Source organism: Lolium perenne, chromosome 7, assembly GCF_019359855.2.
Source record: "Lolium perenne isolate Kyuss_39 chromosome 7, Kyuss_2.0, whole genome shotgun sequence".
NCBI classification, from domain to species: Eukaryota; Viridiplantae; Streptophyta; class Magnoliopsida; order Poales; family Poaceae; genus Lolium; species Lolium perenne.
In genome coordinates this window covers 13,838,453-13,850,947 of record NC_067250.2, presented here as the reverse complement: position 1 = coordinate 13,850,947, position 12,495 = coordinate 13,838,453, and positions in this window count along the sequence as shown.

Here is a 12,495-nt window from a genome sequence, read left to right as displayed (position 1 = left end):
TACATAACACATATAAACAACAGCACAACTTATCCATACATAATTCTTCACATTAGCCCCACATGATTCACAAGATTTCACATTAGAGAAGTTACGAGGTTACAATGCAAGTTACGGGGTTACAAAGTCGCAAATGAGCTAGTGGTTAGACAAGATCGATCATCTAAAGTACAATCACATAGAAGAGAGCTAGAGTCACTACTAGCACCATCCCGATAATAGTGGTCTTCATCCGGTTCCTCCTCCGCTCCGTCCTCTCTCCCGCCAAATAGCGTGCGTATCTATCTTCGGCCTCCGCTCTAGTGGTGTACCCTTTGTAGCTGTTACCGCTAACACGGTGAACCTGTCTCCGACACTCCTCCCAGTCGTTGTAGACTCCGGGAACCTTGCCCTTGTACACGACATACCACGTCATATCTGCGTACATATGCACAAGCTAAAGAAACATTAGTGCACGCGCTCATAGATGTTTGCAACGAATAAGAGCAAACTCAAAAACGATCCAAGTAGTATGAACTAAAAGGCATGCCTCATACATTGTTGGTCGGAACAAATATGAACATCCCGGGATGGCGTCAGTGAGGCCAGGTAGGATGCACAAGAGATTGATATTTGTGCCATCACACCAGGCTCACTGGCGTCACCCCGGAGTGTACAGTTGACCAAACATTCTAATCATTGGCACTAAAATGGAAGAAAGGCCAATGCAGTTAAGAAGTGCCAACTCAAATAAGAGACAAGTAGCTATTATGAACTAAATGGAATGCCTCATATTTTGTTGGCCGGAACAAATATTAACATTTAGAGAAGGGGTAAGCGAAACCAAGTAGGATGCACAAGAGATTGATACTTGTGTCATCGCACCAGGTTCACTAGCCCCTCCTCCAAGTGTATAGTTGACCGAACATTCTAATCATCGGCCAAATGCAATTAAGAAGTGCCAACTCAAACAAGAGATAAGTAGCTACTATGAACTAAATGGAATGCCTCATACATTGTTGGTCAAAACAAATTTTAACATTCAGGGATGGAGTGAGCGAGGCCAGGTAGGATGCACAAGACATGGATATTTGTGCCATCACACCAGGCTCGCTCGCTCCACCCCCAAGTGTACAAGTGACCAACCATTCTAATCATCGGCATATGCAAACAAAATTAACGACCAAATCAAGTGCGGAAAACGACAGAGCCATATATATAAGTTCACAAACATAGCCGAACTAGTAATTAATAGCAAGTAAAGTGCTGGATAAAGTTTATTACAACAGAAGCTCGTCTTTAGTTCACAACTACATAACTAGGCTCGCACATCAAGACTTTCTCGGAGCGTGGATAAAACCGCCGCCTTTCTTCAAGCACATCCATGAGCGGTAGTCGTCACCCTGCATTTGGAGCTTTGTGTCTATGTCACTGTTTGACGGCTGATAGCCGGCGAAGAACTCCCCCGCGCTTCTAACGACATCTTGATGGATGATTTCACAAAACTCTACTTGGATGCGGAAGAAGTCTTGCTTGATGCCGTCGTCAGGGACCCGCGCCAATTTGTTGGCCCGGTCTACGAGATGCTCAGGTAGCGTAAGCTGCTGCTGGTCCCGTATGAACTTATCCATGTGATAGAGGGCGTAGTAGGCATCCTTGTTACTAGAAGGCGGCTTCTTGACGCAGGGAAACTTTGTTTGGTGCTTGAACACATGCTTCCCGTACCTAACATTTGGCCTCTGCATGTTGCCTTTCGCTTTGACGTAGCCATTGAGAGCATCATCAAGTACGGCCTTGACATTCGTGTAGTCCGTGGTTGACTTACCGTCCGCATCGAGGTATGTGGCCACGGAATGCTTCGGGGTTATGGAGATGAGTGTGCAGGTTTTGTCTCTGCGTAGAACACATAATGTTTAAGAACATGACGATTGAAATCTAAAAAAATCACGAGTTAAGAACGGTACGGTGAGGGCCGGGGTGACTTACTCGGGAAATACAGGCAGGAGGATGTTACACTTATTCTGGTTCGCTAGAAAGAAGTCTTTGAGGTATCCACTCGCGACTGCCCGGTCTCCGGCGGTGGTCAAGTGGACGGCACGCATGTAGAAGGGGTCGGCTATCGCGATGTCCGGGATCTTGTTTCTAATGATCCGCATCGCCTTCTGGCGAGTATAGGCGAATGAAGGTGTAGTGCAGCGGATAAGCTGTTCAGCATGGCGAAGATGTCATCATACCGCAGGAAGATATTCTCCGCGAAGCCACTATCGACAAAGCCATGGCCCGAGGGCACCTTGGCAACATACCTTTGGGTATCCATTATCTTTCTCCCTGAGACGCCGCTCCTCCATAAACATAACACCGTCAACCAGAGATCGCATAGGACCGGGTGCAGCATCGTACAATCTTTGAACTAGCATCCGCTCACCCGACACATGCACCCTCGCCTCTATATTCTTGGGCACTGGTGGCCCGTCCTGAGCACGGATAGGTAACGGCTGGCTGGCAGACTTGTCATCCTTCTTCTTTCTTTTCCGTCCCTTCGGCTTCATTTTCTTTGGGACTGCATTCTCCTCTTCGCAAGCCTTCTTCGAGTGTGTTAGGACTGATAACACTTCTCACCTCGGCTATCGGCTGAGTCTCGGTGAAATCGGCGGTGGAGGCGTCTCACGAGAACAGAATAGGCGCCGCTTGTTGTAATAGGTTTTCCCCTCGGCGGCAGCTTGAGAGGGTTGGCTGCGAGATCGTAGTCCATCACCCCAAAATCGAAGTTGCAGTCCAGGTTGGCGAACGTCTTGTCCTCGTCCAGGACCATCGTTCGGATCTGTGCCATCTGCATGTCCACATCAGCCATGTCCACATCAGCTGATTGCGGCACCGTTGGGGTGGTCTTGCCATGGCTTGGCGCCGGCACGGCTGGGGTCTTGTACGTGGGGTGGTGTCCCTCGCCCCCAAACGAATACGGCTCTTTGGCCAAACCATGGACCAATTGAAGCAATGCTTTGGAGGGTAAGGACCTCATCTTCGTCGGCACCATGGGGTTGAAAGGGAGGTAGCACGTCGTCGTAGCCGCTAAGCACCGAACCGGTTGAATCCTATACACGTCGGGTTGCATGGGTTTACCGTGTAAGCGACGGTTGCTCGGTTGAACAATTTTGGCCTTGGCAACATCGATCAACTCGCCGTTCACAAACTGCAGGAGAGTGCATGGGACGTCGACGGCGGAGCTCTGCGGAAAACATGTAGGGCGTTAGGGATGGCTAGCTAGTCAAAGGCAAGGATATATATGGAAGTCATTGGCCAAGGGTTGGTTACCGTGATGGCGTCCAGCTCGGCTAAGGTCGAGGCACCGCCCGGCGGCGGGCGTGCAATTGATGGAGTGGCCGCTTGTTGGCGCGGTGCCGGGCGGCGTATTATCCGCAGCGACGGGTGCATTGAGCTGAAGTAATGGCGCCGCGGAGACACCAAGGTTGGCGCCGCGGGAGCCACCACGGTTGGCGCCGCGGGAGCCACCAAGGTTGGCGCCGCCGGAGCCACCAATGTTGGCGCCGCCGGAGACACCATTGTTGCCGCCTGCGGACTCACCGATGGCGCCACGCTGTGGGAGTTGCTGCCCGTGAAACTGGGAACCGGGGGAGGCCCCTTTTTTCCTCCCTCATACCACGCGCCCAGACCGGCAACCAAGGTAGGGATGAGGGAGCTAAGCGTCGTGCCCACTTGGTCCTCCACTTGCTGTCTTTGCGTCCTCTGTTGGGTCTCCACGATTTGTTGCACTTGTTGCCGCACTTGCTCCTCGACCAATGTCGGGATCTGCGCAACTTGTGCCTTGAGCTGTGCGACCTCCTTCTCATCGATGGTGGCCTTTCTCTCCTTTTTCCCCGACTTATAGTATTACGACCATTTCATAGAGCATCCTTCGCCGACCACACGACCAGCCGACGTCGGCTTACTCAATGGATCCCTCTTCTTGTGGGCATTCAACGCCCTATTTAAAGGGTTGTCCCAAGGGGCACCTTGCGAGGAGCTCGTGGACCCCGCGCCGCTACTAGCTTCCTTTTCACTTTCCGTAGCGATCTCCTTAGCCTACGGGAGGAACATGCATGAACCATTTAGAAATTTGGATTCAACAATAAGAATGCAACCATAAAGGAGCTAATTAAGCGGGTGCATTCCTTACCAGAAGAGCCTCAAACTCCTTCACATCCGGAGTGGTGGTGAGCTCCTTTGTTTTCGGGTCAATACGGTACCGGGCCAGGAGAAAGTTCCTGGTTTGCTTGTTTGTGTATTGCGGGAGGAGGGGCTCGAGGCCGTTCTTCACACGCTCCTCATCCGCGGCGTCCCATTTCGGTTGCGCCACCCTAAAACCGCCGGGACCAAGTTTGTGGGTGCCTAAGTTCAGTTTTCGCATGTCCTTCCCCCACTGACTAGAATCCGACGTTGACTCGCTCTCGCACTTGATCTTGAAATCAGCGTAGTCTTGCTCGGTGATCGAGGGATTTGACTCCTTGATCTTCTCGTAACTCTCACCATTATTAATCATTTTCTTCACTCGGGTCCTCCAACTAGCGAGGGCGGTGCTCATCTTCGTGAGGGCGGCATTGTGCACTTTGTTCCGCATGAGACGCTTTTACGAGCAGTCCACCGGGAACTCGTATCGTTCGTGTAGCTTCTTGAAGAGGAGGGTGCGCAAATTCGCTCGGTCGGGATGCTGAGGTTCTCGGTGTTGATCGAGACCGTGCTCCGGAGGATGCACCCGAGTTGGGCAGTACCCTTTGACTAAATCGGGCGCCGTTGGATGCCAGTGGCGTTCACTTCGGTGAATGCTTGCTTCACGGTGCTGAGCACATTCGGGCGACAGCTCCCTCCGTAGCTTCTTCGGTGCGCCGGTGTCATCCTCGGCGGCACCATCCGTGGTGTCATCCTCGGCGGCACCATCACTGGTGTCATCCTCGGCGGCATCGTCCGCTCGGTACTCTGGATCGGGGCCATCATCCTCGCCGTCGTCGCGGCGAGGTTGTGACTCCATCACCTCAATTTCATCGGTTAGCATCCAGAACGGCTTGCTGCCGCTGCCGCCGGCCTCTTCGTTGTTGGCCATGTTCGAACTAAGTAGGAAAAAATGCATAAAATTAGCGCAAGATTTCACGGAAAAATTGGGCATGACCTATGCTAATTTATGGACATATGAGTGCCCCATTTCGCCGAAACGGAAATGAATCAACATTTCGGCGATAATGGGCAACTCTGTCGATCCCTGCACAAGAATATGACACCATATACACCAGTGAGCACCAACAGCAAGCAAGCAGCAGCAACAGATCAAGAGCAAGCAGCAGCATGCATCAACGGCAAGCAAGCAGCAGCAGCTAGCACCATGCATCAACAACAAGCAGCAACAGCTAGTAGCTAGCAGCGGCTAACACCAGCAACAACTACCGGCGACATCAGCCGGCGGCGGCTAGCAGCCAACACCAGCAGCAGCTCACACCAGCACCGGCAAGCGGGGAGACCTAAGGTGTTGCTCACCGTGAGTCGCGAAGTCACGGGCTACCTTGGAGGATGCGGCGGCGGTCTTCTGCAGCGGCGTTAGCGATCGAGGCGACGGCGCCGTGCTTTTCCTGCTCCTGCTCCAACCCTTGCAAATTTTCAAAATAAAAATTCAGTAAGCTTTGAACTCTAAAAATAAAAGAGTTACCTAGCACATGCACCTAGCAGCACCTCACCTCTAAAAAAAAGAAGCTATGATGATCGAGGGCGGCGCGGCGTGCTTCTCCAGCTGCTGCTCCAAGGTGCACGTGGCGGTCAGGTGCTGCTACAACTAGTGCTGTAAACATCAAAATGAACACTGTTAGCATCAGCGGTTAGAACTAAATTTCAAACCAGAGAACTAAATTTCAAAGTCAGTATACTCCAGGTATCTGCTAATTAGTGTGAACTAAACCAGAGAATGAACTTGTTCTTTTTATGAACTAAAACATCTTTTCCCCTTCCTTGCTTGCTACATACGCAACAAAATAAATGGTAAAACTAAACTACAAAGAACTAGCTGCATTCCTATGAACTCCTTTTGTGAAATCAAAATTACAGAGAGTATTCCTGCACCTAACAACCTAGCAGCAGCAGCAAGCAAGCAAGCAACCTAGAAGCAGCAGCAGCAAGCAAGCACATATATAGCAGCAGCAGCCAGCAAGCAACCTAGCAAGCACAACACTAACACCAACTACATATTTACCATGAATTTCTTTGATCAGCCAAATGAAGCAAGTGTGCTATTTGTATGAACAGAACCACAAAACTAGATATGAACATGCCCACATTCAAGAATAGTTTCACCTTTTCCTCCTATTTTCTTATAGTGGAATACAAGTTCAATAATCACTCAATACTGCTTGATATATTAATGTAAAATACCTTAAACAGAGTCATATATTCACCTTATCCTAATGTAATGCTAGCAGTATTGCTCCTCTAAGGAAAATTATATCCTCAAATTAAGACATTGGTGGACGGTCGTACCGGCCGGCCCAGGCCCGAGGATGGATGAGTCGGCCCAAATTTTGAGCTCACCGTAGCAGTGTTGTTATTTAACTTGGTTGTCTAAAAAATACTAACTCTGTCCATAAAATGATGTCAAAAATTTATTTAAATTTAGATGTAATTTAGTATATAGATATATTTAAATTTAGACGAATTTTCGATAATCTATAGACGGAGGGAGTACAACTTTCCCTAACCAAAGTCTAGGTAGACCGTGTGCATTATTTACAACCAGAACAGCAAAAGGAATAGTCTACATTAATCTGAGGTTTACCCTCGCAGAGCAGCAAAGAAAAATGATGGAACTAGTGAGCTGTTCAAGTTTTCAAGAGCATATTTTTCGCAAAAAAAAAGCTTGCACGACCATATGAACGAACAAATACAGAGCAGGCCTCGCGGTGCAAACCAGCATGTGATGTGGGAAAACAAGCATGACCTACGGGGGCTGTTTTTGTGGTCTTCGCTCATAGGCAGGTTGCGAAATACAAAGTCTCGTCAAATTCATCGCTCGAGAGGGGGGAGCAGCAGCAGTAAGAAACCTACCTTGGAAGGATGCGGTGGTGGCGTCAGCGGTCGAGGGCGGCACGGCGTGCTTCTCCCGCTGCTGCTCCAGGACGCTTGCGTGGCGTGCTGCTCCTCCGTGGCGAGGTCGGGGACGAGGTCGCAGACGAGGTGCTGCTCCTCCGCGGCGAGGTCGAGGACAAGGTCGCAGACGAGGTGGGAGAGGCGGTCGCCGGCGGTAAATCGAGGAGGAGAGGCCACCGGTGGGAGGAGGGGGATCGAGGTCGAGGGGATCTGGCCGCCGGGGTCGAGGAGGGGGCGTTGCTCGGGGAGGGTGGCGGCCGCCGGTGGGAGGTGGCGTCACTCGGGGAGGGGTGGCAGCGCGAGGCAGATCGAGGGACGGCGGCGTCGCTCGGGAAGGGAGGGACGGCGGCGTCGCTCGGGCAGGTGGGATCGGGTCGAACGGGGGAAGAAGGGACCGGAAATTTCACTAAGTCCCCTGACGCCTTAGCAATAGCGCACCTCTCGGGGTGCGCCACTATGAGGCTTAACAATGGCGCACCTCTAGGGGTGCGCCACTGCCTCTTTATGGCTGGGTCAAAAGAACAACGCGCGGGGTATTGACATATCCCGCTTAGTACCGCACTGGCTCTGTCCCTGGTTGGTTTGTGCCAAACCCCAGCCAGCCAGGTTCGAACCACTGGCGGCCCCAATTTTTCCTTTTCTTTTTAAATTGATTTAACACTATAATAAACATCCAAAATAGCATAATACACCAAAATAAAAGGCATAAATAATTATAATTATGTAGAATAGTTAAAATACTATAGAATCTATAAAATATCCAAAAATATAAATTATATGTCTATTTTGATCGGTACAATGTGTAGATTAACAATATGACATCCGTTATTCATACAAGAAAATGATACATAATTATCTTTTCACAATCTTCTTGCCCTTCTTTCTCGCGGTTGAATAATTTAGCCCCGGAACTCCTAGATTAATTTATTCTCTTGAATGGACGGCCTTTAGGTAGGGTGGTCCTGCTTCTTCTTGTTGTGTATGGTTCTTCATCATCGTCATCGTCATCTTCCATCTTCGGATCGCCATACTGGTCAAAGTCTAGCTCGTTGGCGGCTCCATCCATTCCGATGATGCTCCTTTTGCCTCTCCTCACGATAACACGGCTGGGCTTTTGCGGGTCGGTAATGAAGAAGCATTGGTCCACTACCCATGGCTCATATTTCGCGGTGACCTTTGCATTTCAAATCCCTGCAAACAAACACATGCAACACATGTGTGGATCGGAGGCTTTGCATATACAACACATGTGGAGGCTTCGCATACAACACACATGCACGCGCGTGATCGAGACGATTTTCGCGCATGCGCACATATGTGTGTGTGCAAGACGATCGGAACCGGTCACACACAAAGCATAAAACCAACAAAGTTACCGATACGGCGAGACCTAGAGTGTTGGATGAGGTAAAAAGTTGAGATTGAGTAGGGTATTAAGCTAAGAAAGCTTCACCATTACTTACCTATTAAGCTAAGACATAGCAATGGCGCACTACTAAGTGGTGCGCCAGCACTACGCCTCTCATCTCTAAAAAGGGGCTATGGCCACCCCTAGCGATGGCGCACCTAATGACATGCGCCATAGGTAACATATGTAGCAGTGGCGCACCACAGCAGTGCGCCATTGCTAAGCCTATCATCTCTAAACGGTCTCTGGACACCTCCTAGCAGTGGCGCACCTCTACAACGTGCGCCATAGGTAAGGAATATAGCAGTGGCGCACCCAGGAGACGTGCGCCACTACTAGGTTGGGGGAGGATCTGGCCTCCTGTCACCACTTACTTATGGCGCACCAGAATCAAGGTGCGCCACTACTACTTTTGTAACAGTGGCCCACCGTTTTGTGGTGCGCCACTGCTAAGTAGTAGTGGCGCACGGCAGCCATGGTGCGCCACTGATGGCAGTCTTACGGCTAGGCCTTTTCCTAGTAGTGGGAACCCCAAGAGGAAGGTGTGATGCGTACAGCGGCAAGTTTTCCCTCAGTAAGAAACCAAGGTTTATCGAACCAGTAGGAGCCAAGAAGCACGTTGAAGGTTGATGGCGGCGAGATGTAGTGCGGCGCAACACCAGGGATTCCAGCGCCAACGTGGAACCTGCACAACACAACCAAAGTACTTTGCCCCAACGAAACAGTGAGGTTGTCAATCTCACCGGCTTGCTGTAACAAAGGATTAGATGTATAGTGTGGATGATGATTGTTTGCAGAGAACAGTAGAACAAGTATTGCAGCAGATTGTATTCAATGTAAAAGAATGGACCGGGGTCCACAGTTCACTAGTGGTGTCTCTCCCATAAGATAAATAGCATGTTGGGTGAACAAATTACAGTTGGGCAATTGACAAATAGAGAGGGCATGACCATGCACATACATGATATGATGAGTATTGTGAGATTTAATTGGGCATTACGACAAAGTACATAGACCGCTATCCAACATGCATCTATGCCTAAAAAGTCCACCTTCAGGTTATCATCCGAACCCCTTCCAGTATTAAGTTGCAAACAACAGACAATTGCATTAAGTATGGTGCGTAATGTAATCAATAACTACATCCTCGGACATAGCATCAATGTTTTATCCCTAGTGGCAACAGCACATCCATAACCTTAGAGGTTTCTCTCACTCCCCCAGATTCACGGAGACATGAACCCACTATCGAGCATAAATACTCCCTCTTGGAGTTACAAGCATCAACTTGACCAAAGCATCTACTAGTAACGGAGAGCATGCAAGATCATAAACAACACATAGATTGATAATCAACATAACATAGTATTCTCTATCCATCGGATCCCAACAAACACAACATATAGCATTACAGATAGATGATCTTGATCATGTTAGGCAGCTCACAAGATCCGACAATGAAGCATAATGAGGAGAAGACAACCATCTAGCTACTGCTATGGACCCATAGTCCAGGGGTGAACTACTCACTCATCACTCCGGAGGCGACCATGGCGGTGTAGAGTCCTCCGGGAGATGATTCCCCTCTCCGGCAGGGTGCCGGAGGCGATCTCCTGAATCCCCCGAGATGGGATTGGCGGCGGCGGCGTCTCTGGAAGGTTTTCCGTATCGTGGCTCTCGGTACTGGGGGTTTCACGACGAAGACTATTTGTAGGCGGAAGGGCAGGTCAGGGGGCCACACGAGGGACCCAGACGCCAGGGCCGCGCGGCCAAGACCTGGGCCGCGCCGCCCTGTTGTCTGGCCACCTCGTGGCCCCACTTCGTCTCCTCTTCGGTCTTCTGGAAGCTTCGTGGCAAAATAGGCCCCTGGGCGTTGATTTCGTCCAATTCCGAGAATATTTCCTTACTAGGATTTCTGAAACCAAAAACAGCAGAAAACAACAACTCGCTCTTCGGCATCTCGTTAATAGGTTAGTGCCGGAAAATGCATAAATATGACATAAAGTATGCATAAAACATGTAGATATCATCAATAATGTGGCATGGAACATAAGAAATTATCGATACGTCGGAGACGTATCACTGGGAGATATACTCTCCTGCAGAGTCAGCACGAAACACACGAATAGGCGTGGAATACTGAGTATGAACCATGGCTGCAAAACGCTGATAAATAGAAAACACCTCACTGCGGGAGTGCATAAGAAACAACCAGGTGTATCGCGAAAAATCATCAATAAACAAAATATAGTATCGATGACCCCCTTTCTAAGGAAAGGAAGCCGGACCCCAAACATCCGAATGAACTAAATCAAAAGTTCGCTGAGATACAGACGCACTAGTAGGATAGGGAAGCTGAATCTGTTTACCTAGCCTACAACCCTGACACGAATGCAAAGACACATCTCCTGAGACAGACCCCAGAAGACCACGGCGAACTAATGACGATAAACGGGAGCCACAGAGGTGACCCAGCCGATGATGCCACTGCTGGAAAGATCCAGTGACAGAAGCAGCAACCGCAGGAGAACTGACAGATGAAGTGGCAGCAGAAGGAACGCGAAGCCAGTCTAACTCCTAGAGCCCGGGGGTCTCAAGGCTGCGAGGGCCAGCTCCAACCAGGGCCTGTGTACGGTGGTCCTGAACAGCACAAGAATCAGCGTCAAGAATGACGCGACAACCAGAATCAGTAAGCTGACTAGCGGAAAACAGGTTCATCTTAAGACTAGGAACATGAGAAACATCAGGAACAGAGAAAGAGGTAGTAGAAAGGGTGCCTCGACTGGAAACAGAGAGAGAGGTACCATCAGCCGTGATAACACGAACATGATAAACAAGAGAGCGAAGAGCAGAAAGAATAGAAGACGCAGAGGTCATATGAAAAGAAGCTCCAGAATCCAGATACCACGGGGATGACGTACCTGACTGTGTGGAAGGTGATGGTCGCGCGGTGCCAGAAGAGCCAGGCACAGAACCAGCAGTACCCATCGAGGAAGAGCCTGTACCAGCGAGCAGACCACGAAGACCACGGATAATGTCCTGATCAGATAGCGCAACAACAGAAGATCCTGAAGAACCAGCCTGACGACGAGTATGCTGCGGCGGGCGTAAGCTGGGATCCCTCTGCCAGCAAGTAGAGATAGTGTGGCCAGGCCTGCCACAGTAGGTGCAAGGAGGTGATGTCGAACCACGAGGCTGCTGGGGCTGGCGCTTACCCTGGAATGGAGGAGTAGGAAGTATCGGCTGTGCCGGAGGCCGCACCGAAGCTGGCGGCATAGGAGGTCCACGAGCAGACGGCACAGGAGGGCCACGAGCAGCAAGAACAGAGGGAACCTCAAGAAGACCAGCACCACGAAGACGAGTCTCCCCAGCACGAAACTCACCAAGGACCTCAGAGAGCGGAACACGACCACGGGCAAGCAGCTGGGCCCGGCGCGGCTCAAACTCCTTACGGAGCCGCGACAAGAACTCAAAAACCCGCTGAAACTCCAGATCCGCGCGCACAGTCAGACAGCAGGGACAGGTGGCACACACAGCTGTACGGAGAGAATCAAGCTGACGCCAAATAGCAGCACTCTGAGTGTAGAACTCATCAATAGTAGAATCACCCTGCTGAAGGGCATGCTCCTGACGGACCACAGATAGGTAGAGAGCATCCCCAGACGGCTGATAGCGCTGACGAAGAAAAGCCCACTGAGCAGCAGCAGTGGGAAGACCCATAAACTCAGCAGCATACTGAGGCAGAACACTGGAGGTGAGAACAGCAGCAACACGAGCATCCTCATCTATCCACTGAGTGTACTCAGTCAGATCCAACCGGTAAGTCGCAACGGCAGTAGAGTGGTCCTGGACCTTCCGGTCATAATCAGCCAGAGCAGTGTCATCAGCACTCTTGGCTGCATCCTTATCCGCCTGAGTAGCATCAGGGGCAAGGGCAACAGGTGGCTGTGCAACAGGCACCGTAGGAGCAATGGGGCGCGGCGGACAGG